Consider the following 25,289-nt stretch of genomic DNA (forward strand, 5'->3'; position numbering starts at 1 on the left):
TCTCGTTCGCCTCCGTCACGCCGCGCTCCTATTCCGACCTGCAAACTAGCCTGCAGTTTCTGGTGGTGGAGCTGGATTGACGACATTGGCACAAAATCCTCGTTGGACCATACCTATGAACCAGAATCATTTGGACCTTCTTCTTGTCAATGTTCTGACGAAATCCCCGACAAAATCCCGAAAATCTCGTGCTACATGCTTATGTAAGAGCCTTCACATGATATGACGTGCAGCCTAAGACATCCACCGCTAGCCGGCGTTCTACGCACTTCTGTTGAATAGTCGATGAAGTGCCTGACATAGTTGAGGTTGCCTTACAGCCAACTGCTGAGGTGAAATTGCTCCATAGCAAAGTTACGCAGCAGCGCGCACTAAAGATTGTTTACGGATTGTTATCTGCAAATTTTGTTATTGTTTCCTAGCACCATACGAACCCAAAATTGCAAAGGACTAAAGGGGCTCCTGGCACCTGGCTGATGTCTTGACTCCTGTACAATATGTGTACAATTGCGTGTAGAGCGCAGAGATCACACAATAGGTTTGTCTGACGTAGTGCTGTAATTAAACTAGACAGCAACAAGACAAATAAAGTTTCAACAACAAATAATACCTTGGCAAGGAATATAACACGTTATATATTGATAAATAAAACGCCACAAGATATCTTTATAGTTAGATTAAACAAAGATATGCTAGTTTGTATGAGATCTTGAATGTCATCAGGGCGACTTCATCTCGTGCGCGTTCTCATATCTGGCTCTCTGTTTTGCACTTCATACTGCACTGAGATGTACAATATCCGAGTCGCAAGCCTCTGAGGCATATGCAACACCAAATATTATGCCCGTCCAACTCCTTCTAGCCGGGATTGATTGCAACTGAAATATGATGATCTCGACAGAATAAGTATGCTTCAGTTAAGACACCTCACGACGCCACATGCCGACCGCTTTAAATACTTCTTAGTCTTCTTTTCGGAGGGAGTTGTGGCACGTGGCCAAAGTAAAGGTGTGACCAAGAGTTATTATTATTATTTGCTCTAAACGCAAAAAAGAAAAAAATATGACGGAAATTTTATGCTTCTTCGAATTTATTCTTGATTTCATACCGAAATGAACTTACAACAAAACACGTTGTGTCTTCTTCCTGTGCATCCACGCACGCACGTACATAATTATTTCCTAATGCAGTCCTGTAAATGTCATCCTGAATATTGTTACACATATTTTACAAAAATAAAACACGCAGCAACACAAACGTATAATTCCATGAAGAGGAAATCGCGCTCGCATTCGGTCGATTCCCCGCAGTAGACATTAGAAGTAAAAAACGAAACGAAACATTCGTACGTTTCAGGAAAGAGGACGACAAAGAAGTGCCATCGGCGCGTTCTCTTCATCGAATTCGCTCCCGAGACTAGAGATCAGCCGTATAGAAATTTCGAGCCACGGAGAGAACAACGACGAGATTGGTCAGCGGGTCGACGTACTTCTACAGCATGCCACCCAGCGATATTCGCTCCATTATTGAACCCCGGGAAAACCAACAGACCGGCGGCCGGTCCAGTTTTGTGCGAGCACGGAACTCCCATCGCTGTGGAGCCACGGACTCCAGCAGGGTCAGCAGGGTTAATTTCAGGCAAGTTGCGATGTTATTGCTCCAAGCGCGTTGTTCTATACTATGTTTTTACACGTAGAGCGCCTCGCGATTGAAACGCAATACGTGGAGCGCATCGCTGCCGGTGCTCCTTACGCCCAGCCTCAGCCCTGTGGACACCGAGCATACGGGCGGTGAAACCAGCATAGTGATACGCAATGAGAGCTCGAGAGCCTTTGTGAGGCATTGTGATGGCATTTGGGCCCACAGTGAGCATCCAGCGATCACCGGAAACGCGATAAAGTGGGACCAGCCACGCACTCGAAGTGCTGAGGACTGCACCGCCTTTCCGTGCCCGTTACTTCGTCGACATTAAACATTTTGATACACGGGATGAATTGGGAAGCTTCTTCGCTGATCAGAAAAATTTACCATCGAACAGTACGAAGACCAACACTTTCGAAATTACTTTCGAAATTTCCGGCAAAACAATCGTGCTCTTTACAAAAAATAAATGCTCAGTGAGATGAAACGTCCCATCAGAAAACTATTTCTTGCGTACGAGCGCGTAACGTTAGAAGCCACACGTCGCGAGTAATTGTGGGACTGAATTCAACTCCCTTGTTCCCTCCCATATTGCGACCGTGTTTATTTCTTCTAACACAGCTTAGGCGAAGCCAGCGAAAGAGACGCAGGCACAAGATAGGAGGAGTACGGAAAACAAATGGTGGGGAACTTCGTCGTTGTCTCTATTGGGAAGCCAGTGGCGCCAGTGCAGCTTTAGAAAGTCCAGTGTAGAGCGAATTATTGCAACAAGAGGGTAAGCGTTCGCTGAGTTGTTGCACAATGAAGTAACGCAAAAACCAGCCAGACCAGCAGTCGTCCTGCGTACTATTTTGATCTTGTGCATGCGTCTTGTTTGCTAATTGTCGCCCTAGCTGCAACAGCGCGCTTAGCACTTACTTTGTTTCATGCAAAGAGCTTTAGAGAAGCTTGAAAAGTAATTCTGAATTGCGTAGTACGGGATGGAGATATGTATGCAACATTCGAAAGCGGAGGACCACGGCAGGGACGTCCAATGTGTTTTTCTTTGGGAAGATTCTAGAAGAGATAGTGGCTCTCAGAAATAGGAAAGGCGAGAGAACGGTAACTTGCCCTGCCTTCAGATGTATGGCTGACTGTTTGAAATGTCAGTCACCCTGTAGCTTTGGCCGTCATGTCTAAGCACCCATCCGCTACCTTTCAATCATATTGAATGCAGTATTGACTTTTTTTCAATAATTGACTGATTTGATTGATTGACTACGATGAATGACAAAAGGCCTCAAAATAGTTCAGGGGTTATGAAATACACATTGTGGGGGATCCTCATTCTTTTTGCCCACCCGCATTTCTCTAACCTGCAAGCAGTGGGCGACACAAGAGTGTATTTCGAATACGTTAAAAATTATTGAGAGCTGGCGCTAACTAAAACTGCACCCAAGCAATGTGCAGTATGCCCTCATTCGGTAGTGCGCAGAGAACCGAGGCGTTTACGACCACCTCGGCTTATTTATGTATAGTGTGTAGGCTCCACAGCTAAACCTTCGGAGTGCTGAACTGTCGTTGAAATAGACGGATAGAAAAGCGAAAAGGACGGGATGTCACGCTGAGATATTTAGGCTTACTGTTGTGGCGCAAGATATAAGAGCATGCACATCAGCTGAGGAACACTCGCTGGCACAGTGAAAAGAGGTCGTAGCCCTCGGTTGCGTAATAATCCCAGAGTAGTTTTGCGCGTACAAGGGTATAATTTGGCCAGTGTCCTATAGGATATATTCCTTGAAGGGCGATGAGCCATTTAGGTGACCTGGGCTAGCCCGCAGGTCATCTTGTTGACCATAGCAGCAAGTACATGGGGGAAGGTGATATTTGATGGGTTCGTTTTACCAAACGGTACGTACTACAAAAAAATTTGTTTGCATCAACCTTTGAGAGTTGCAGGCCGTCACAACAGAGTAATTGTATTCTGCTTGCGCCCTATCAGAGCAAAAGAAATGATTTCAATGCAGTTACGAAAATTCTCCAAAAACATGGATAAGTGCAGGACAAGCAGTAGGTACAACAAGCAGCAGTACCAAGCGTCCCCATAGTTCTCGCAATTTGCCTGCCCTGCAGCAGTCTAGTTTGGGCTACACGAGAGAAAGAGAGTGTGTGAAGGATGATTATAGAAGACAAAGGTTTCTTCTCTTTTTTTTTACAGGCCGTCATTGATTGCGCGTTACGTGTAACGATACTGACATCCAGTACATGCTGTGTAAGCTGGTTCAGCCCGAGTACTCTAAGGCAGGAATTTCATCTATACATTTAAACTTGAAAACCATGCGAACCTTACAGGTGCAAATACGGCATTACCAGAGCCAGTCATGGCATACTCGCGCAACCAAGCCGAATCGCAACCAAAAATAGTAGGGAGCTGTTAGTGCGAGCATTTTAGGAAAGAATTTAGTGTGGAACTTGGAATTAACCTTCCTTCAGGAAGCTCGAAATTTAGGTATCACTTCGTATTTGAAATAGTGGCTAATTATTCACGAATCATTCATCGAGATTCTACTTAGTTAATGTAGCTCCCCTTAATTAATTCAGCTACATACGTTGTCTCCACTCGGGCGTCAGTATTCGCGTCAGTCGTTCCCTGGTGTCTAGTAGTTTGCGAGTCTGACTTACGATTGCGTTTTCCCACGCTCCTTCAAGACGTAAGAATAGCCTCGCTCTAGTAAGTGGTGTTATCATTTATTCCGTCATACTGGAATAATCTCTCCAGCACTTATCTTCAGTCACCGATCACAGTTGACGACTTACGCTGGCCACATATACAAGTAAGCAGAAAGTGTTCAGCGTAATTGTAAACCGCTCAAAATTGCTTTGCAGGCGTTCAAGAACAAAGGCCCTTCAACTCGTCATGCGGTTCACGTTCGCGCGTACTGTACAGCTGGGCAACTATTCCACGAACGCTGCCATGGACACCACGCACGTTACCACAGGGGGACACAGGTGGCAGAACACGACAGCAGTCAGCGTGACTGTCCACAACGGAGGCTGTCGTAGAACTACATTCCCCAAGGTCTCTGTCCACGGAGAAGAGGCATCGCAGAACAGTCGAGCGCCGCCGGAATGAACGTTCGCCCGGACGATTCAAGTGGACTATTCAGGCACGGGCTCCGATCGGCACCGAAGTTTTCGTAGATTTGGTTACTTTTTTGTTTAAAACATATTCGCTTCTAGTTTTATGAACTGATTCACAGACCTGTTTCTGTCGCAGGTCTTGAATCAGTTTCTGTCGTAGGTCTTGCAATAAATATTAGATTTGTCGAATCTCTGACTCTTACTACATTTCGCGAAAATATTGATCATGCGGCTATTAAATATCTACGAGACGTGTGCAAGTGTTTAATATCGTTGCTCGTTTCACACAACCACGCGCTCTCACTCCCAGAGCCAGAGGAGGACGTCACCTCGCGTAAAGACTTTCTCTCTAACGTAACAAAGATGCCGCCAGCCATGAAGCACATTCAATCCCACCCTCACGATAAGGCAGCATTCCGTTAGGAACGCGCTAATAAGGAGCTGTTCACTAGTATAATTAGTACAACGCACTTATTTGACCAGAAAAGAGAACGAGCGTTTCAGTTAGTCGAGCTTCGCTCGCCTAAACTCTTCTCCTAAAACACTGATCAAAGTCAGTTCCTCAGCACTCAGATCTGCCGTCCCTCACAGCCCGTGTGTTGCTGTGGCGCGCTGAACCCATCAATTGGCTGGCTATAATTACCAACGGGCAATGGAACCTCAATATGTCAAAATTGCACAAATCAAACATTGGCTGCCCTAGATCACATTCCTTGTGGGTGCGAGTGCTTACCCTCTCCCAGGTCGCCCCTGCCAGCTCCTTCACAACAGACGTGGGAGGAGCTGCTCAGAACGCCGGATGGAAAACGACAAAAAGCCCTCGTTGCCTGGGCCGAAAGGGTCGCTCCTCGTGAGGGGCCATCCTAGGACTCGGGCCTGCCAGATAACTGAGCAGAACATGAATAAAGTTGTTACCACCACCATCAATCAAGAATTCTTGTTACTGCCCCGCATCGAGAAACTATAGTGCATCCTATGCGAACGCTTTGCGGCACTTCCCCGAAGGTGGCGCCTGGTGTTGCTTACGTTCGTTTCTGTGCTCGGGGTCAATGTTTACTAGAGAAGTGGGGCCAATGCCACGCGGGTCTTGTCTGTCTTGTCAACCAGAGCTTCCTTCTCGCGCACAAATGTTTACTTTGCTGCATCTTGACACTCACGCAGCCTACGTGCAGCCGCTACATGTTTCGTTTCGGCACGCTGCTCAAAAGGGATCGTTCTTTTCTAGTTTATTTTCTCGTGTGATTTAAATGGTAAATATACAAGCACTATATTCCGTTTCAAATATCATGTGCAACGGTGGGGAAGTTACGCAAGAAGTTCGGTGACGAAAACGTATCACTCCGCCCGTTTCATCTATGCTGCGCTGCGCACCAGCGGCGTTTGCTCGCGCGAGCGTGTTGCCGCGGCGTGCTACCTACAAAAAAAGTCCATAAAGAAACGCAACAAAAACAAATTGATCGAAAACAACGCGTTAAACAGGCGTACACCACAGTTTGTTTCTGAGGAATAAAATTTTTTTATCCAAGACTAAGCCTGGTACAAAGAACAGTTTCGCACAATTGCGATCGAAAACGGCGAACTATTTCCAAGTGGGAACGCAGCCATTGCAAAAAGTGTCTCTAGCCTCCACAGCGTTGCACCTCATGTCTGAAACGGAGTATAGAGGGACACTGACGCGCCGTCGGCATCACTGCCGCTGTCGCGCAGTACCTGTGTCGACGAGCATGCTCGGTTCACGCATTGAGGTTCAGAAAGTCTCCGGGCCCTCGCAGTGTCCGTTTGGCTGCAAAAACGACAAAGACAAGTGAATACACGGCGACGGCCAATCTAGACGGCTTTGCCGAAGCCAGGCAAGAGTTCCAGTGTGGAGCAGTGGGGGAGCGTGCTCTCTAGCGGCAACCCTAGCCTCAAACGGAGGCTGGTGGATCATGCCCGACTAGCAGCCACGCTCAGTGGTGCCCTGGAATAGGGACGCACATCATGCAGGCAGGAGATCGTCATCAACCAATAGTAGATGAAGACATCCGGCCTGACCGCTGAATTACTCTTTCTAGAGCAATAAAGTTTACTTCCTTCTCCTCCGGCGTCCTTTAGATACAAGAACCTTGTTTGCACAAACATTTCTACTGAGGAGCCGTGTATTTATGGTAGCGTAGTACTTACATAGACTGCTCTGAGCCGAACCTACAGTTAACGTCGAACTCAACACCCCTTATCCTTTGCGCTGAAAGGCGGTGAAGTATTTCCGCGTGCCTTGTCTCCTGCACCGTGGAGGTGCGACGCAGCCAACGCTGCTACCATGCGTTCCTCATCGAGCCAGCGTTGTGACAAGACTGGTACCTATTTGCCGAGACGCTTTTCCTGCTGCGTGACATAGCTGTTGTTTCCTGTGTTATGTCACATCATGTTGTCTTCGCGTATTTATAGAAGCACTACGCGAGAGGCACGAACGCCTCGGTATATCTTGCTGTAATTTTCAATAGTTTGGATTCCGCCGTAACTGCCAACGATTTTATCAGTTTTCATCAGCGGTCACCGATGTTCGCTTCGCGAGCGAATCCAAGTGGAGACAGCTTGTCGAAAAGCATCTTTCCGTTACTGCACTGTATGTAGTTTCCACACACATTTCCTTCTTCGAATGGCAAGCGCGTGCTCGGCTCATCCAGATCACAAAACGGGTAGAACCATCGGGAGCACGCGACTGCCCGAGTGATGAAATGTCTTCCTAGTGCAAACTAGCCAGATGCCTCGTCGTGTCTGATGCGACCGCGTGCGTAACGACAAGGCGACGGCGGTGGTGTGGCAATGAGCGTTTCACGACGACGGTGTGACGACGAGCGCATTAAAGCAACCGATTTACGACAGCATGAAGACGATGGCGGTACGTCGACAATGGGGCGACGCCGATCGATTCAGAAAGACAGTGTGACGACGCCAGGATGACGATGCCGTGACAACCATGGCTCGACGACGAAGGCATGACGAGGATGGCATTACGGCAACGGATTTACGAGAACGTGCCGACAACGGCGCTTCGACGGCAGTGCGAAGTCGAGGGGATGACGAAGACGGTGTGAGGACGCCGAACGATGACGCCAGCATGATGACGACGGAATGACGATGGCGTGACTACCATGGCTCGACTACGACGACATGACGACGCTGGCGTTACGGCAACGGATTTACGAGAGCGTCACGACAACGGCGCCTCGACAAGAGTGCGATGTTGAGTGGATGACAAAAGACAGTGTGAGGACGCCGCACGATGACGCCAGCATGACGACGACGGAATGACGATGGCGTGACAACTATGGTTCGATGACGGTGGTATGAGGATGGCACCCTGACAAACGCAGCATGGCGGCAGCTGAAAGCCTGTGTGGATGCTGCAGCGGAGAAATTTTGCTCTTGGCGATCCAAACCCACTGTAGCTTTAGTGTTGTGGGATGGCGTAGCTGAGCTACGTAACGCCGCTCCAAATGCACGTTCTCTAGACATTGGTTCCAAGCAACCCTTGTTCAGTTTCACCAAGCAGTTTTAACGGTATACAGACCGTTTCATCTGTGCTGTAGAACCTGTGCGCCCGTAAGCCTAGAAAAATTCCGTTCGTGCACTTTTGACACAATTGCATCAACGAAAACGAAAGTGCGTTGTTAAATAGTTGCCTGATTGTACGTCTATTTTTATAATATGTTTAATTAGAAGCACTTGGCCTTGCGTATAGAGAGCTCCACATAGAGGGTGTTGCAGGTAACATGCGCAAAGTATTTAAAAATATGCGCAAGCGCTGCGATAATACAACCGTGTCTTACACGTTGTTCTTTTGAGGAATCGTAAGCATATTTACTACGAACTTATGTCATTGGTTAAAACGAAAGGTACCCATTTTGTATATTAGTCAAAGCACTAAACTTTCAATGAGGAAATTCTAGAGATTACACTTCCTTACACTTATACTTACAGTCCATATCACTTCTTTCTGTGAAGGTAGCTGTCATCTTTTAGTAACGTCTGCTGCCGGGCTAGTTTACACATGGCTTTTAGAAGTGGTCTTAATAACCACAGTGTTCGCTGTGCCTGTCCATGTTGTTTTTATTCTGTTGTCCGTGCCTTATCATTTGCGTTTAAACCCATTTCGAAAAGTAGCTGCAATCATTTAATTTTTTTAAACGTCAGGACAATGTTGCAGGAGTAAACAAGCCTCCATCAAAGCCCAAATCCAGTGAACCTTTCCAAGTCCAGCGAAGAAGCATCACGACTAAGGGCGGTGTTATTTTGTCATATTTCCTGTATGTACAAAGGCTCATTGCGCCGTTACTTAGGAAAGAGAGCACGAAAATTGCAGAAAGGGTGAAGGGCCACCGTAATGCCTTCTTTTTCTTGCGTTTCTCAAAGGTTCGTTTGATACTGTATGTTTTATTATAATTTCCAGGGCAACATAGTTCTGTTCCGCGAGGCCAGTATAGCTCTGTTGGTCAGTGTCCTTCGTTGTATTTCTTCAATACTTCATCCCGACCAGACGGGCTTCCGTCAAACCCTCGATTTCTGTATAGCTCAAGCACATCATTTCCTTTCTTGTGCGTGTCTGTGGTCTCAGTGCTTCCTTTCATGCCAACAGGTGCTGCCTGGCAAGGCACCTAACGCATCCGAGTTTTCAGTGACAAAATTTTGTCCAAGTTACATTCCTTAAGTATTTGTGCAATGACTAGAGACATCATACTGGCGACATTGACACACTGGGAATCTTTAGAAACAGCTCTGAAAGCTGCTGGTTCAAGACCCACCAGCGGACATTCATCCGTTTTAAGACGGCTGCAAGCAGCCTTTTAGGCAGACGTATCCGGCTTTTTCAGGCTTGCGTTCCTCGGCAGAAGCTCGCACAAACTACCATGCTGGCTGTGCAAAAGTTAAATCCGACAAAGCAATGCAACTCTGAAACATTTAAATATTTGCGAACTTTATATGTTTGTCCACTGCGCGGCTGTGTTAGTGGCACTCAACTGAAAATCATGTATGATCACCTTCTCAAAATTATGTTGCTCTTGCGTTCGCTCCATTTTTTTTTTTACATATGAAGTGTATATCACATCTATATTACGGGCTCAGCCAACAATAAATGTTAGTTACATGCCATCGCTTTCTCTTCTGTCTTCTTTCGTTGTAGCGTTTTTTGTTTCACGCTTTTATGACTCAGCTTTGTTGACGCGTTCAAGCTCACGTAAATACACACATGTCGGCGCAATGATGATACTCTGTGGCCATGTCCGCTCACACCAAGAAAAAGAGGAATGATGCCTAAATGCGACATTCCTTATGCCATGACGCCTTACCGCAAAACAGTAAGGTGATAGAGACGCATATCCAGCTTCCCGTTTTATAGTACTTATCTACATTAGAGCCAAAATGTAACGGTCAACATGACAGTTCTCTCGAAACTAAGACGGCCCGTGTTATGTATGTAACGTAAAGATTACAGTTCAGTTTACGGCGAATCAGTTGCGGCATACATAGTTTAAGGCAGGACAAAACCACACAGTATAAGGCCCGAGTCATTCACCAAGCAAAAAGCGCGACTAGTTCGTATGTAACAATACAAAAACGTAACACATAGCCTTTGTGAATGGTTTTTTTCACCTAAGGTATCGCTTCTCGCAAGTGCATCAGTCTGAAGTCAAATCGTTACGAAAATTATAATAGCGTATACGGCTCTCGGCGCGACAGGCACCTCAGCCGCATAATTCGTCGTGAGGTCAAAACAGCACAGCCAGCGGCCGCTTCCTTGCTGCCAGTTGATCCTTTTCCGGCGATGATCTCCTTGATACAGGCCGTCGTCCGCCAAGAATTGTCAAATTTCGGCCTTCAGTCCGTTAGCCCCGTGCGCTATGAACCTCTTTACCCACCCAATTTCCCACCTCGCTCCTTTTACTATTATTATGGACAAAACAACCCGTCCGAATGGCGCACCATTGACGACAAGCCGACATGTTTTAACTGCCGACGCATTGGGCATATCGCTCGCCGCTGCCGCAGCCGCTAGACTTCTCGGACATGCTATTTATTTGCGGAGCACTTTCGTGCCCCTTAGTTCGCCCTTTTCAATCGCTGCCTCTATGAACAACCTGTCACCTGACCCTGCGGCTTCTCTGACAAGACCCCGCTACGCCCGCTCACCTTCTCCCTCCCGCCGTCAATCTCGTTCGCCTCCGTCACGCCGCGCTCCTATTCCGACCTGCAAACTAGACAGTGCAGTTTCTGGTGGTGGAGCTGGATTGACGACATTGGCACAAAATCTTCGTTGGACCATACCTATGAACCAGAATCATTTGGACCTTCTTGTTGACAATGTGCGGACGAAATCCCCGACACAATCCCGAAAATCTCGTGCTACATGCTTATGTAAGAGCCTTCCCATGATATGACGTGCAGCCTAAGACATCCACCGCTAGCCAGCGTTCTACGCACTTCTGTTGAATAGTCGATGAAGTGCCTGACATAGTTGAGGTTGCCTTACTGCCGACTGCTGAGGCGAAATTGCTCCATAGCAAAGTTACGCAGCTGCGCGAACTAAAGATTGTTTACGGAATGTTATCTGCAAATTTTGTTATTGTTTCCCAGCACCATACGAACCCAAAAGGGCAAAGGACTAAAGGGGCTCCTGGCACCTAGCTGATGTTTTGACTGCTGTACAAGATGTGTTGTCCGCCACTGCAGTGTGCAAATGCGTGCAGAGCGCAGAGATCACACAATAGGTTTGTCTGACGTAGTGCTGTAATTAAACGAGACAGCAACAAGAGCAATAAAGTTTCAACAACAAATAATACCTTGGCAAGGAATCGAACACGTTACATATTGATAAGTAAAACGCCACAAGATATCTTTATAGTTAGTTTAAACAAAGATATGCTAGTTTGTATGAGATTTTGAATGTCATCAGGGCGACTTGGTCAGTCACTCGTGCGCGTTCTCATACCTGGCTCTCTGTTTTGCACTTTATACTGCACTGAGATGTACAATATCCGGGTCGCAAGCCTCTCTGCCATATGCAACACCACATATTATGCCCGTCCATCTCCCTCTAACCGGGACTGATTGCAACTGAAATATCAAGATCTCCACACAATAAGTATGCTTAAGTTAAGCCACCAGACTTCGCCACATGCCGACCGCTTTACCTACTTCTTAGTCTTCTTTTCGGAGGGAGTTGTGGCACGTGGCCAAAGTAAAGGTGTGACCAAGAGTTATTATTATTATTTTCCCTAAACGCAAAAAAGAAAAAGAAATGACGGAGATTTTATGCTTGTTCGAATTTAGTCTTGATTTCATACCGAAATGAACTTACAACAAAACACGTTGTCTTCTTCCTGTGCATCCACGCACGCACGTACATAATTATTTCCTTAAGCAGTCCTGTAAATGTCATCCTGAATATTGTTACACATATTTTACAAAAATAAAACACGCAGCAACACAAACGTATATTTTCATGAAGACGAAATCGCGCTCGCGTTCGGTCGATTCCCCGCAGTAGACATTAGAAGTAAAAAACGAAACGAAACATTCGTACGTTTCAGGAAAGAGGACGACAAGGAAGTGCAATCGGCGCGTTCTCTTCATCGAATTCGCTCCCGAAACTAGAGATCAGCCGCGTAGAAATTTCGAGCCACGGAGAGAACAACGACGAGATTGGTCAGCGGGTCGACGGACTTCTACAGCATGCCACCCAGCGATATTCGCTTCATTATAGAACCCCAGGAAAACCACCAGACCGGCGGCCTGTCCAGTTTTGTCCGAGCACGGCACTCCCATCGCTGTGGAGCCACGGACTCCAGCAGGCTCAGCAGGGTCGATTTCAGGCAAGTTGCGATGTTATTGCTCCAAGCGCGTTCTTCTATACTATGTTTTTTACACGTAGAGTGTCTCGCGATTGAAACGCAATACGTGGAGCGCATCGCTGCCGGTGCTCCTTACGCCCAGCCTGAGCCCTGTAGACACCGAGCATACGGGCGGTGAAACCAGCATAATGATACGCAATGAGAGCTCGAGAGCCTTTGAGAGGCGTTGTGATGGCATTTGGTTCCACAGTGAGCATCCAGCGATCACCGGAAACGCGAAAAGGCGGCGGCAGCCACGGCAGCCACCAGCCACGCACTCGAAGCGCCTCGTTTCGGTCGCTGAGGACTGCACCGCCTTCCCGTGCCCGTTACTTCGTCGACATTAAACATTATGATACACGGATCAATTGGGGAGCTTCTTCCCTAATCAGAAAAATTTACCATCGAGCAGTACGAAAAGCAACGCTATCGAAATTACTTTCGAAATTTCCGGCAAAACAATCGTGCTCTTTACAAACAATAAATGCTCAGTGAGACGAAACATCCCATCAGAAAACTATTTCTTGCGTACGAGCAAGTAACTTTAGAAGCCACACGTCGCGAGTAATTGTGGGACTAAATTCAACTCCAATGTACCCTCCCATATTGCGACCGTGTTTATTTCTTCTAACTCAACTAAGGCGAAACTAGCGAAAGAGACGCAGGCACAAGATACGAGGAGTACGGAAAACAAATGGTGGGGAAATTCGTCGTAGTCACTTTTAGGAAGCCAGTGGCGCCAGCGCAGCTTTAGAAAGTCCAGTGTAGAGCGAATTATTGCAACAAATGGGTGAGCGTTTGCTGAGTTGTTGCACAATGAAGTAATGCCAAAACCAGCCAGACCAGCAATCGTCCTGCGTACTATTTTTATCTTTTGCATGCGTCTTGTTTGCTAATTGTCGCCCTAGCTGCAGCAGCGCCCGTACCACTTACTGTTTCATGCAAAGAGCTTTAGAGAAGCTTGAAAAGTAATTCTGAATTGCGCAGTACGGGATGGAGGTATATATGCACCATTCCGAAGGCGGAGGACCACGACAGGAACGTCCGCTGTGTTTTTGATGGGAAGATTCTAGAAGAGATAATGACTGTCAGAAATAGGAAAGGCGAGAGAATGGTAACTTGCCCGGCCTTCAAATGTATGGCTGACTGTTTGAAATGTCAGTCACCTTGTAGCTTTGACCGCCATGTCTAAGCACCCATCCGCTACCTTTCAATCATATTGAATGCAGTATTGACTTTTTTTTCTAATGATTGACTGATTTGATTGATTGACTACGATGAATGACAAAAGGCCTCAAAGTAGTCCGGGGGTTATGAAATACATTTTGTGGGGGATCCTCATTCTTTTTGCCCACCCGCATTTCTCTAACCTGCAAGCAGTGGGCGACACAAGAGTGTATTTCGAATACGTTAAAAATTATTGAGAGCTGGCGCTAACTAAAACTGCACCCGAGTAGTGTACATTATGCCCTCATTCGGTAGTGCGCAGAGAACCGAGGCGTTTACGACCACCTCGGCTTATTTATGTATAGTGTGTAGGCTCCACAGCTAAACCTTCGGAGTGCTGAACTGTCGTTGAAATAGACGGATAGAAAAGCGCAAAGGACGGGATGTCACGCTGAGATATTTAGGTTTTCTGTTGTGGGGCAAGATATAAGGACATGCACATCTGCTGAGGAACACTCGCTGACACAGTCAAAAGCGGTAGCAACCCACCATTGCGTAATAATCTCAGAGTAGTCTTGTGCGTACAAGCGTATAATTTGGCCATTGTCATATAGGATATATTCCTTGAAGGGCGATGAGCCATTTAGGCGATTTGGGCTAGCACGCAGATAATCTTGTTGACAATTGTAGCAAGGACAGGCGTGGAGGTGGTACTCTATGGGTTCGTTTTACTAAACGGTATGCTCTAAAAAAATTTGTTTGCGTCAACCTTCGAGAGTTGCAGGCCGTCACAATGGAGTAATTCTAGTCTGCTTGCGTCCTATCAGAGCAACAGAAATGATTTGATTGCAGTAACGAAAACTCTCCAAAAACCTGGATAACTTCAGGACAAGCAGTAGGCACAACAAACTGCATTACCAAGCGTCCCCATAGTTCTAGAAATTTGCCTGCCCTACAGTAGTTTAGTTTGGGCTACAAGAGAGAGAGAGAGAGAGAGAGTGAAGGGTTATTATAGAAGCAAAAGTTTTTTTTTTTTTTACTGGCTGTCATTGATTGCATGTTACGTGTAACGATACTGACATCTAGTGCATGCTGTGTAAGCTGGTTCAGTCCGAGTACTCTAACGAAGCAATTTCACCTACACATTTAAACTTGAGAACCGTGCGGACCTTACAGGTGCAAATACGGCATTACCAATGACAGTCATGGCATACTCGCGCAACCAAGCAGAATCGCAAGCAAAAATAGTAGGGAGCTGTTACGCGAGCATTTTAGGTAAGATTTCAGTGAGGAACTGGGAATTTACGTACACTCAGGAAGTTAGAAATTTAGGTATCACTTCGTATTTGAAATAGTGGTTAATTATTTACGAACATTTCATCTAGATGCTACTTAATTAATGCAGCTGCCATTTATTCAGCTACATACGCTGTCTCCACTCGGGCGTAAGTATTCGCGTCAGTCGTTTCTTGGTGTGTAGTAGTCTACGGGTCTGAATTACGATTGCGTTTTCGCACGCTGCTTCAAGACGTAAGAATAGCCTGGCTCTAGTGAGTGGTGTTATCATGTCCTCCGGCATGCTCGAATAATATGTCCAGCACTTATCTTCAGCCACGGATCACAGTTGAAGACTTACGCAGCTCACATATACAAGTAAGCAGAAAATGTTCAGCGTAATTGTAAACCGCTCGAACATTGCTTTGCAGGCGTTCAAGAGCAAAGACCATCCCGCTCGTCCTGCGGTTCACGTTCGCGCGTACTGTACACCTGGGCAAAAATTCCACGAACGCCGCCACCGACACCACGCACGTTACCAAAGGGGGACACATATGGCAGAAGACGACAGCAGTCAGCGTGACTGTCCACAACGGAGGCTGTCGTGGAACTACATTCCCCAAGGTCTCGGTCCACGGAGAAGAGGCATCGCAGAACAGTCGAACTCCACCGGAATGAACGTTCGCCCGGACGATTCACGTGGAGTAGTCAGGCACGGGCTCCGATCGGCACCGAAATTTTCGTAGATTTGGTTACTTTTTTTTTCGTTTAAAACATATTCGCTTGTAGTTTTATGAACTGATTCACAGACCTGTTTCTGTCGCAGGTCTTGAATCAGTTTCTGTCGTAGGTCTTGCAATAAATATTAGATTTGTCGACTCTCTGGCTCTTAATACATTTCGCGAAAATATTGGTCATGCGGCTATTCAATATCTGCGAGACGTGTGCAAATGTTTAATATCGTTGCTCGTTTCACACCACCCCGCGCTCTCACTCCCAGAGCCAGAGGAGGACTTCATCTGGCGTGAAGACTGAATCTCTACCGTAACAAAGATTCCGCCAGCCATGAAGCACATTCAATCACAGCCTCGGAGGCAGCATTCCCTAAGGAACATACTAATAAGACGCTATTCACTGGTAGAATTAGTACAACGCACTTATTTGACCAGAAAAGAGAACGAGCGTTTCGGTTGGTCGAGCTTCGCTCGCCAAAATTCGTCTCCTAAAACACTGATCAAAGTCAGTTCATCATCACTCGGATCTGCCGTCACTCACAACCCGTGTGTTACTGTGGTGCACTAAACCCATCAATCGAGCATTCTCTTTGCTGCCCCGCATCGAGAAACTAATGGATCCTATGCGAACGCTTTGCGGCGCTTCCGCGAAGGTGGCACCTGCCGATGCTTACGCGCGTTTCTGTGCTCGGGGACAATGTTTCCTAGAGAAGTGGAGCCAAACCCAATCGGGTGGAGCATGTGCACATGTACGACACCCCAATGTTGTCTGGCTTGTAAACCAGAGCATCCTTCTCGCGCACAAATGTTTCCTTTGCTGCATCTTCACACTCACCCAGCCATTCATGCAGCCGCTACATGTCCTCATTTCGGCACGCTGCTTGAAAGGGATCGTTCTTTTCTAGTTTATTTTCTCGTGTGATTTAAATGGTAAATATACAAGCACTATATTCCGCTTCAAATATCATGTGACAGGGTGGGGAAGTTACACAAGAAGTTCGGTGACGAAAACGTATCACTCCGCCCGTTTCATCTATGCTGCGCTGAGCACCAGCGGCGTTTGCTCGCGCGAGCGTGTTGCCGCGGCGTGCTACCAACAAAAAAAGTCCAAAAAGAAACGCAACAAAAAAACAAATTGATCGAAAACAACGCGTTAAATAGGCGTACACCACAGTTTGTTTCTGGGGAATAATACTTTTATTTCATCCAAGACTAAGCCTGTACAAAGAAGAGTTTGGCACAATTGCGATCGAGAACGGCGAACTATTTCTAAGTGGGAATGCAGCCATTGCAAAAAGTCTCTCTAGCCTCCACAGCGTTGCACCTCATGTCTGAAACGGAGTATAGAGGGACACGGACGCGCCGTCGGCATCACCGCCGCTGTCGCGCAGTACCGGTGTCGACGAGCATGCTCGGTTCACGCATGGAGGTTCAGAAAGTCTCCGGGCCCTCGCAGCGTCCGTTTGGCTGCAAAAATGACAAAGACAAGTGAATACATCGCGACGGCTAATCTAGACGGCTTTGCCGAAGCCAGGCAAGAGTTCCGGTGTGGAGAAGTGGGGGAGCGTGCTCTCCACCGGCAACCCTAGCCTCCAACGGAGGCTGGTGGATCATGCCCGACTAACAGCCACACTCAGTGGTGCCCTGGAATAGGGACGCACACCATGCAGGCCGGAGATCGTCATCAACCAATAGAAGATGAAGACATCCGGCCTGGCCGCTGAATTACTCTTTCTAGAGCAATAAAGTTTACTTCCTTCTCCTCCGGCGTCCTTTAGATACAAGAACCTTGTTTGCACAAACATTTCTACTGAGGAGCCGTGTGTTTATGGTGGCGTAGTACGTACATAGACTGCTCTGAGCCGAACCTACCGTTAAAGTCGAACTCAACACCCCTTATCCTTTGCGCTGAAAGGCGGCGAAGTATTTCCGCCTGCCTTGTCTCCTGCACCGTGGAGGTGCGACGCAGCCAACGCTGCTACTATGCGTTCCTCATCGAGCCAGCGTTGTGACAAGACTGGTACCTATTTGCCAAGACGCTTTCCCTGCTGCGTGACATAGGTCTGTTTCCCGTGTTATGTCACATCATGTTGTCTTCGCGTATTTATAGAAGCACCACGCGAGAGGCTCGAACGCCCCGGTATATCTTCCTGTAATTCTCAATAGTTTGGATTCGGCCGTAACTGCCAACGATTTTATCAGTTATCATCAGCGGTCACCGATGTTCGCTTCGCGAGCGAATCCAGGTGGAGACAGCTTGTCGAAAAGCATCTTTCCGTTACTGCACTGTATGTAGTTTCCACACACATTTCCTTCTTCGAATGGCTAGCGCGTGCTCGGCTCATCCAGATAACAAATCGGAAAGAACCATCGGGAGCACGCGACTGCACGAGTGATGAAATGTATTCCTAGTGCAAACTAGCCAGATGCCTCGTCGTTACGCACACGGTCGCATCACACACGACAAGACGACGGTGGCGGTGTGGTAATGACAGTTTCACGACGACGGTGTGACGACGAGCGCATTAAAGCAACCGATTTACGACAGCATGAACACGATGGCGGTACGTCGACAATGGGGCGACACCGATCGATTCATAAGGACGGTGTGACGACGCCAGGATGACGACGACGGAATGACGATGGCGCGACAACCATGGCTCGACGACGACGGCATGACGAGGATGGCGTTAGGGCAACGGATTTACAAGAGCATCCCGACAACTTCGCCTGGACAAGTGTGCGAAGTTGAGTGGATGACAAAAGACAGCGTGAGGACGCCGCACGATGACGCCAGCATGACGACGACGGAATGACAATGGCGTGAACCCTATGGTTCGAAGACGGTGGTATGAGAATGACACCCTGACAAAGGCAGCATGGCGGCAGCTGAAAGCCTGTGTGGATGCTGCAGCGGAGAAATTTCGCTCTCGGTGATCCAAACCCACTGTAGCCTCAGTGTTGTGGGATGGCGTAGCTGAGCTACGTAACGCCGCTCCAAATGCACGTTCTCTAGATATTGGTTCCAAGCAACCCTTGTTCAGTTTCACCAAGCAGTTTTAAAGGTGTACAGACCGTTTCATCTGTGCTGTAGAACCTGTGAACCCGTAAGCCTAGAAAAATTCCGTTCGTGCACTTTTGACACAATTGCATCAATGAAAACGAAAGTGCGTTGTTAAATAGTTGCCTGATTGTATGTCTATTTTTATAATATGTTTCATTAGAAGCACGTGGCCTTGCGTATAGAGAGCTCCTATAGAGGGTGTTGCAGGTAACTTGCGCAAAGTATTTAAGAAATATGCGCAAGCGCTGCGATAATACAACCGCGTCTTACACGCTGTTCTTTTGAGGAATCGTAAGCATATTTACTACGAACTTAAGCCATTGGTTAAAAAAAACAGCTACCCATTGTGTATATTAGTCAACGCAATAAACTTTCAATGAAGAAATTGTTGATATTACACTTCCTTACACTTAAACTTACAGTCCATATCACTTCCTTCTGTAAAGGTAGCTGTCATCTTTTAGTAACGTCGGCTGCCGGGCTAGTTTACACATGGCTTTTAGAAGTGGTCTTAATAACCACAGTGTTCGCTGTGCCTGTCCATGTTGTTTTTATTCTGTTGTCCGTGCCTTATCTTTTGCGTTTAAACCCATTTCGAAAAGTAGCTGCAATCATTTAATTTTTTTTTACGTCAGCACAATGTTGCAGGAGTAAAGAAGCCTCCATCAAATCCCAAATCCAGTGAACCTTTCCAAGTCCAGCGAAGAAACATCGCGACTAAAGGCGGTGTTATTTTGTCATATTTCCTGTATGCACATAAGGTCATTGCGCCGTTACTTAGGAAAGAGAGCACGAAAATTGCAGAAAGGGTGAAGGGCCACCGTAGTGCCTTCTTTTTCTTGCGTTTCTCAAAGGTTCGTTTGTTACTGTTTGTTTTATTATAATATCCAGGGCAACATAGTTCTGTTCCGCCAGGCCAGTATAGCTCTTTTGGTCGGTGTCCTTCGTTTTATTTCTTCAATGCTTCATCCCGGCCATACGGGCTTCCGTCGAACCCTCGATTTCAGTATAGCTCAAGCACATCATTTCCTTTCTTGTGCGTGTCTGTGGTCTCACTGCTTCCTTTCATGCCAAAAGGTGCTGCCTGGCAACGCACTTAACGTATCCGAGTTTTCTGTGACAAAATTTTGTCCAAGTTACCTTCCTTAAGCATTTATGCAACGACTAGAGACATCGTACTGACGACATTGACAAACTGGGAATCTTTAGAAACAGCTCTGAAAGGTGCTGGTTCAAGACCCACCAGCGGACATTCATCCGTTTTAAGACGGCTGCAAGCAGCCTCTTAGGCAGACGTGGCTGGTTTTTTCAGGCTTGCGTTCCTCGGGAGAAGCTCGCACAAACCACCATGCTGGCTGTGCAAAAGTTAAATCAGACAAAGCAATGCAACTCTTAAACATTTAAATATTTGCGAACTATATATGTTTTTCCACTGTGCGGCTGTGTTAGTTGCACTCAACAGAAAATCATGTATGATCCCCTTCTCAAAATTTTGTTGCTCTTGCGTCCGCTCCATTTTTTTACGTATGAAGTGTATATCACACTTATATTACGGGCTCAGCCAACAATAAACGTTAGTTACATGCCATCGCTTTGCCTTGTGTCTTCTTGCCTTGTAGCGTTTTTTTTTGTTTCACGCTTTTATGACTCAGCTTTGTGGACACGTTCAAGCTCACATAAATACATACATGTCGGCGCAACGATGATACTCTGTGGCCATGTCCGCTCACGGCAAGAAAAAGAGGAATGATGCCTAAATGCGAGATTCCTGATGCCTGATGCCTTACCGCAAAACAGTAAGGTGATAGAGACGCATATCCAGTTTTCCCTTTTATAGTACTTATCTACATTAGAGCCAAAATGTAACGGTCAACATGGCAGTTCTCTCGAAACTAAGACGGTCGGTGTTATCTATGTAACGTAAACATTACAGTTCAGTTTACGGGGAATCAGTTGCGGCATACATAGTTTAAGGCCGGACAAAACCACACAGTATAAGGCCCGAGTCATTCACCAAGCAAAAAGCGCGACTAGTTCGCATGTAACAATACAAAAACATAACACATAGCCTTCCTGAATGGTTTTTTCCACCTAAGGTATCGCTGCTCGCAAGTGCATCAGTCTGAAGTCAAATCGTTACGAAAATTATAATAGCGTATACGGCTCTCGGCGCGACAGGCACCTCAGCCGCATCATTCGTCGTGAGGTCAAAAAAGCACAGCCAGCGGCCGCTTCCTTGCTGCCAGTTGATCCTTCCCCGGCGATGATCTCCTTGATACAGGCCGTCGTCCGCCAAGAATTGTCAAATTTCGGCCTTCAGTCCATTAGCCCCGTGCGCTATGAACCCCTTTACCCACCCAATTTCCCACCTCGCTCCTTTTACTATTATTGTGGACAAAACAACCCGGCCGAATGGCGCACCATTGACGACAAGCCGACATGTTTTAACTGCCGACGCATTGGGCATATCGCGCGTCGCTGCCGCAGCCGCTAGACTTCTCGGACACGCTATTTATTTGCGGAGCACTTTCGTGCCTCTTAGTTCATCCTTTTCAATCGTTCCCTCTATGAACAACCTACCATCTGACCCTGCGGCTTCTCTGACAAGACGGCGCTACGCCCGCTCACCTTCTCCCTCCCACCGTCAATCTCGTTCGCCTCCTTCACGCCGCGCTCCTATTCCGACCTGCAAACTAGACAGTGCAGTTTCTGGTGGTGGAGCTGGATTGACGACATTGGCACAAAATCCTCGTTGGACCACACCTATGAACCAGAATCATTTGGACCTTCTTGTTGACAATGTGCGGACGAAATCCCCGACAAAATCCCGAAAATCTCGTGCTACATGCTTATGTAGGAGCCTTCACATGATCTGACGTGCAGCCTAAGACATCCACCGCTAGCCAGCGTTCTACGCACTTCTGTTGAATAGTCGATGAAGTGCCTGACATAGTTGAGGTTGCCTTACTGCCGACTGCTGAGGTGAAATTGCTCCATAGCAAAGTTACGCAGCAGCGCGAACTAAAGATTGTTTACGGATTGTTATCTGCAAATTTTGTTATTGTTTGCCAGCACCATACGAACCCAGAAGGGCAAAGGACTAAAGCGGCTCCTGGCACCTGGCTGGTGTCTTGACTCCTGTACAAGATGTGTTCTCCGCCACTGCAGTGTTCAAATGAGTGTAGAGCGCAGAGATCACACAATAGGTTTGTCTGACGTAGTGCTGTAATTAAACTAGACAGCAACAAGAGCAATAAAGTTTCAACAACAAATAATACATTGGCAAGGAATATAACATGTCATATATTGATAAGTAAAACGCCACAAGATATATTTACAATTAGTTTAAACAAAGATATGCTAGTTTGTATGAGATTTTGAATGTCATCAGGGCGACTTCGTCAGTCACTCGTGCGCGTTCTCATATCTCGCTCTCTGCTTTGCACTTTATACTGCACTGAGATGTACAACATCCGGGTCGCAAGCCTCTCTGGCATATGCAACACCACATATTATACCCGTCCATCTCCCTCTAACAGGTATTGATTGCAACTGAAATCTCGACACAATAAGTATGCTTCAGTTAAGACACCTGACTTCGCCACATGCCGACCGCTTTACCTACTTCTTTGTCTTCTTTTCGGAGGGAGTTGTGGAACGTGGCCAAAGTAAAGGTGTGACCAAGAGTTATTATTATTATTTTCCCTAAACGCAAAAAAGAAAAAGAAATGACGGAAATTTTATGCTTCTTCGAATTTATTCTTGATTTCATACCGAAATGAACTTATAACAAAACACGTTGTGTCTTCTTCCTGTGCATCCACGCACGCACGTACATAATTATTTCCTAATGCAGTCCTGTAAATGTCATCCTGAATATTGTTACACATAATTTACAAAAATAAAACACGCAGCAACACAAACGTATAATTTCATGAATACGAAATCGCGCTCGCGTTCGGTCGATTCCCCGCAGTAGACATTAGAAGAAAAAAAACGAGACGAAACATTCGTACGTTTCAGGAAAGAGGGCGAGAAAGAAGTGCCATCGGCGCGTTCTCTTCATCGAATTCGCTCCCGAAACTAGAGATCAGCCGTGTAGAAATTTCGAGCCATGGAGAGAACAGCGACGAGATTGGTCAGCGGGTCGACGGACTTCTACAGCATGCCACCCAGCGATATTCGCTCCATTATTGAACCCCTGGAAAACCACCAGACCGGCGGCCTGTCCAGTTTTGTCCGAGCACGGAACTCCCATCGCTGTGGAGCCATGGACTCCAGCAGGCTCAGCAGGGTCAATTTCAGGCAAGTTGCGATGTTATTGCTCCAAGCGCGTTGTTCTATACTATGTTTTTTACACGTAGAGTGCCTCGCGATTGAAACGCAATACGTGGAGCGCATCGCTGCCGGTGCTCCTTACGCCCAGCCTGAGCCCTGTGGACACCGAGCATACGGGCGGTGAAACCAGCATAGTGATACGCAATGAGACCTCGAGAGGCTTTGTCAGGCATTGTGATGGCATTTGCACCCACAGTGAGCATCCAGCGATCACCGGAAGCGCGAAAAAGTGGGGGCAGCCACGCACTCGAAGCGCCTCATTTCAGTCGCTGAGGACTGCACCGCGTTCCCGTGCCCGTTACTTCGTCGACATTAAACATTATGATACACGGATCAATTGGGAAGCTTCTTCACTAATCAGAAAAATTTACCATCGAGCAGTACGAAAAGCAACACTTTCGAAATTACTTTCGAGATTTCCGGCAAAACAATCGTGCTCTTCACAAAAAATAAATGCTCAGTGAGACGAAACATCCCATCAGAAAACTATTTCTTGCGTACGAGCACGTAACGTTAGAAGCTACACGTCGCGAGTAATTGTGGGATCAATTCTCATGTTCCCTCCCATATTGCGACCGTGTTTATTTCTTCTAACTCAACTAAGGCGAAACTAGCGAAAGACACGCAGGCACAAGATAGGAGGAGTACGGAAAACAAATGGTGGGGAACTTCGTCGTAGTCTCTTTCAAAAAGCCAGTGGCGCCAGTGCAGCTTTAGAAAGTCCAGTGTAGAGCGAATTATTGCAACAAATGGGTGAGTGTTCGCTGAGTTGTTGCACAATGAAGTAATGCAAAAACCTGCCAGACCAGCAATCGTCCTGCGTACTATTTTTATCTTTTGCATGCGTCTTGTTTGCTAATTGTCGTCCTAGCTGCAGCAGCGCCCGTAACACTTACTGTTTCACGCAAAGAGCTTTAGAGAAGCTTGAAAAGTAATTCTGAATTGCGCAGTACGGGATGCAGATATGTATGCAACATTCGAAAGCGGAGGACAACGACAGGGACGTCCAATGTGTTTTTCTATGGGAAGGTTCTAGAAGAGATAGTGGCTCTCAGAAATAGGAAAGGCGAGAGAATGGTAACTTGCCCGGCCTTCAGATGTATGGCTGACTGTTTGAAATGTCAGTCACCTTGTAGCTTTGGCCGTCATGTCTAAGCACCCATCCGCTACCTTTCAATCATATTGAATGCAGTATTCACTTTTTATCAATAATTGACTGATTTGATTGATTGACTGCGATGAATGACAAAAGGCCTCAAAGCAGTCCGGGGGTTATGAAATACACTTTGTGGGGGATCCTCATTCTTTTTTCCACCCGAAGTTCTCTAACCTGCAAGCAGTGGGCGACACAAGAGTGTATTTCAAATACGTTAAAAATTATTGAGAGCTGGCGCTAACTAAAACTGCACCCGAGTAGTGTACATTATGCCTTCATTCGGTAGTGCGCAGAGCAACGAGGCGTTTACGACCACCTCGGCTTATTTCTGTATAGTGTGTAGGCTCCACAGCTAAACCTTCGGAGTGCTGAACTGTCGTTGAAATAGACGGATAGAAAAGCGAAAAGGACGGAATGTCACGCTCACTGAGATATTCAGGCTTACTGTTGTGGGGCAAGATATAAGAGCATGCACATCTGCTGAGGAACACTCGCTGACACAGTGAAAAGAGGTCGTAGCCCTCGGTTGCGTAATAATCTCAGGGTAGTCTTGTGCGTACAAAGGTATAATTTGGCCATTGTCATATAGGATATATTCCTTGAAGGGCGATGAGCCATTTAGGCGATTTGGGCTAGCACGCAGATAATCTTGTTGACAATTGTAGCAAGGACCGGGGTGGAGGTGGTACTCTATGGGTTCGTTTTACTAAACGGTATGCTCTAAAAAAATTTGTTTGCGTCAACCTTCGAGAGTTGCAGGCCGTCACAATGGACTAATTCTAGTCTGCTTGCATCCTATCAGAGCAACAGATATGATTTCATTGCAGTAACGAAAACTCTCCAAAAACCTGGATAACTTCAGGATAAGCAGTAGGCACAACAAACTGCAGTACCAAGCGTCCCCATAGTTCTAGAAATTTGCC

General features: G+C 46.7%; 1 protein-coding gene across 2 annotated transcripts in view; it reads right to left on the reverse strand.

Moving 5' to 3' along the window:
- Window positions 1-25,289, reverse strand: part of LOC142557314 (TNF receptor-associated factor 5-like) — a 112,090-nt gene that overhangs the window by 20,893 nt on the left and 65,908 nt on the right. The window lies entirely within an intron of this gene.

This window comes from Dermacentor variabilis, chromosome 9, assembly GCF_050947875.1.
Source record: "Dermacentor variabilis isolate Ectoservices chromosome 9, ASM5094787v1, whole genome shotgun sequence".
Classification (NCBI taxonomy): Eukaryota; Metazoa; Arthropoda; class Arachnida; order Ixodida; family Ixodidae; genus Dermacentor; species Dermacentor variabilis.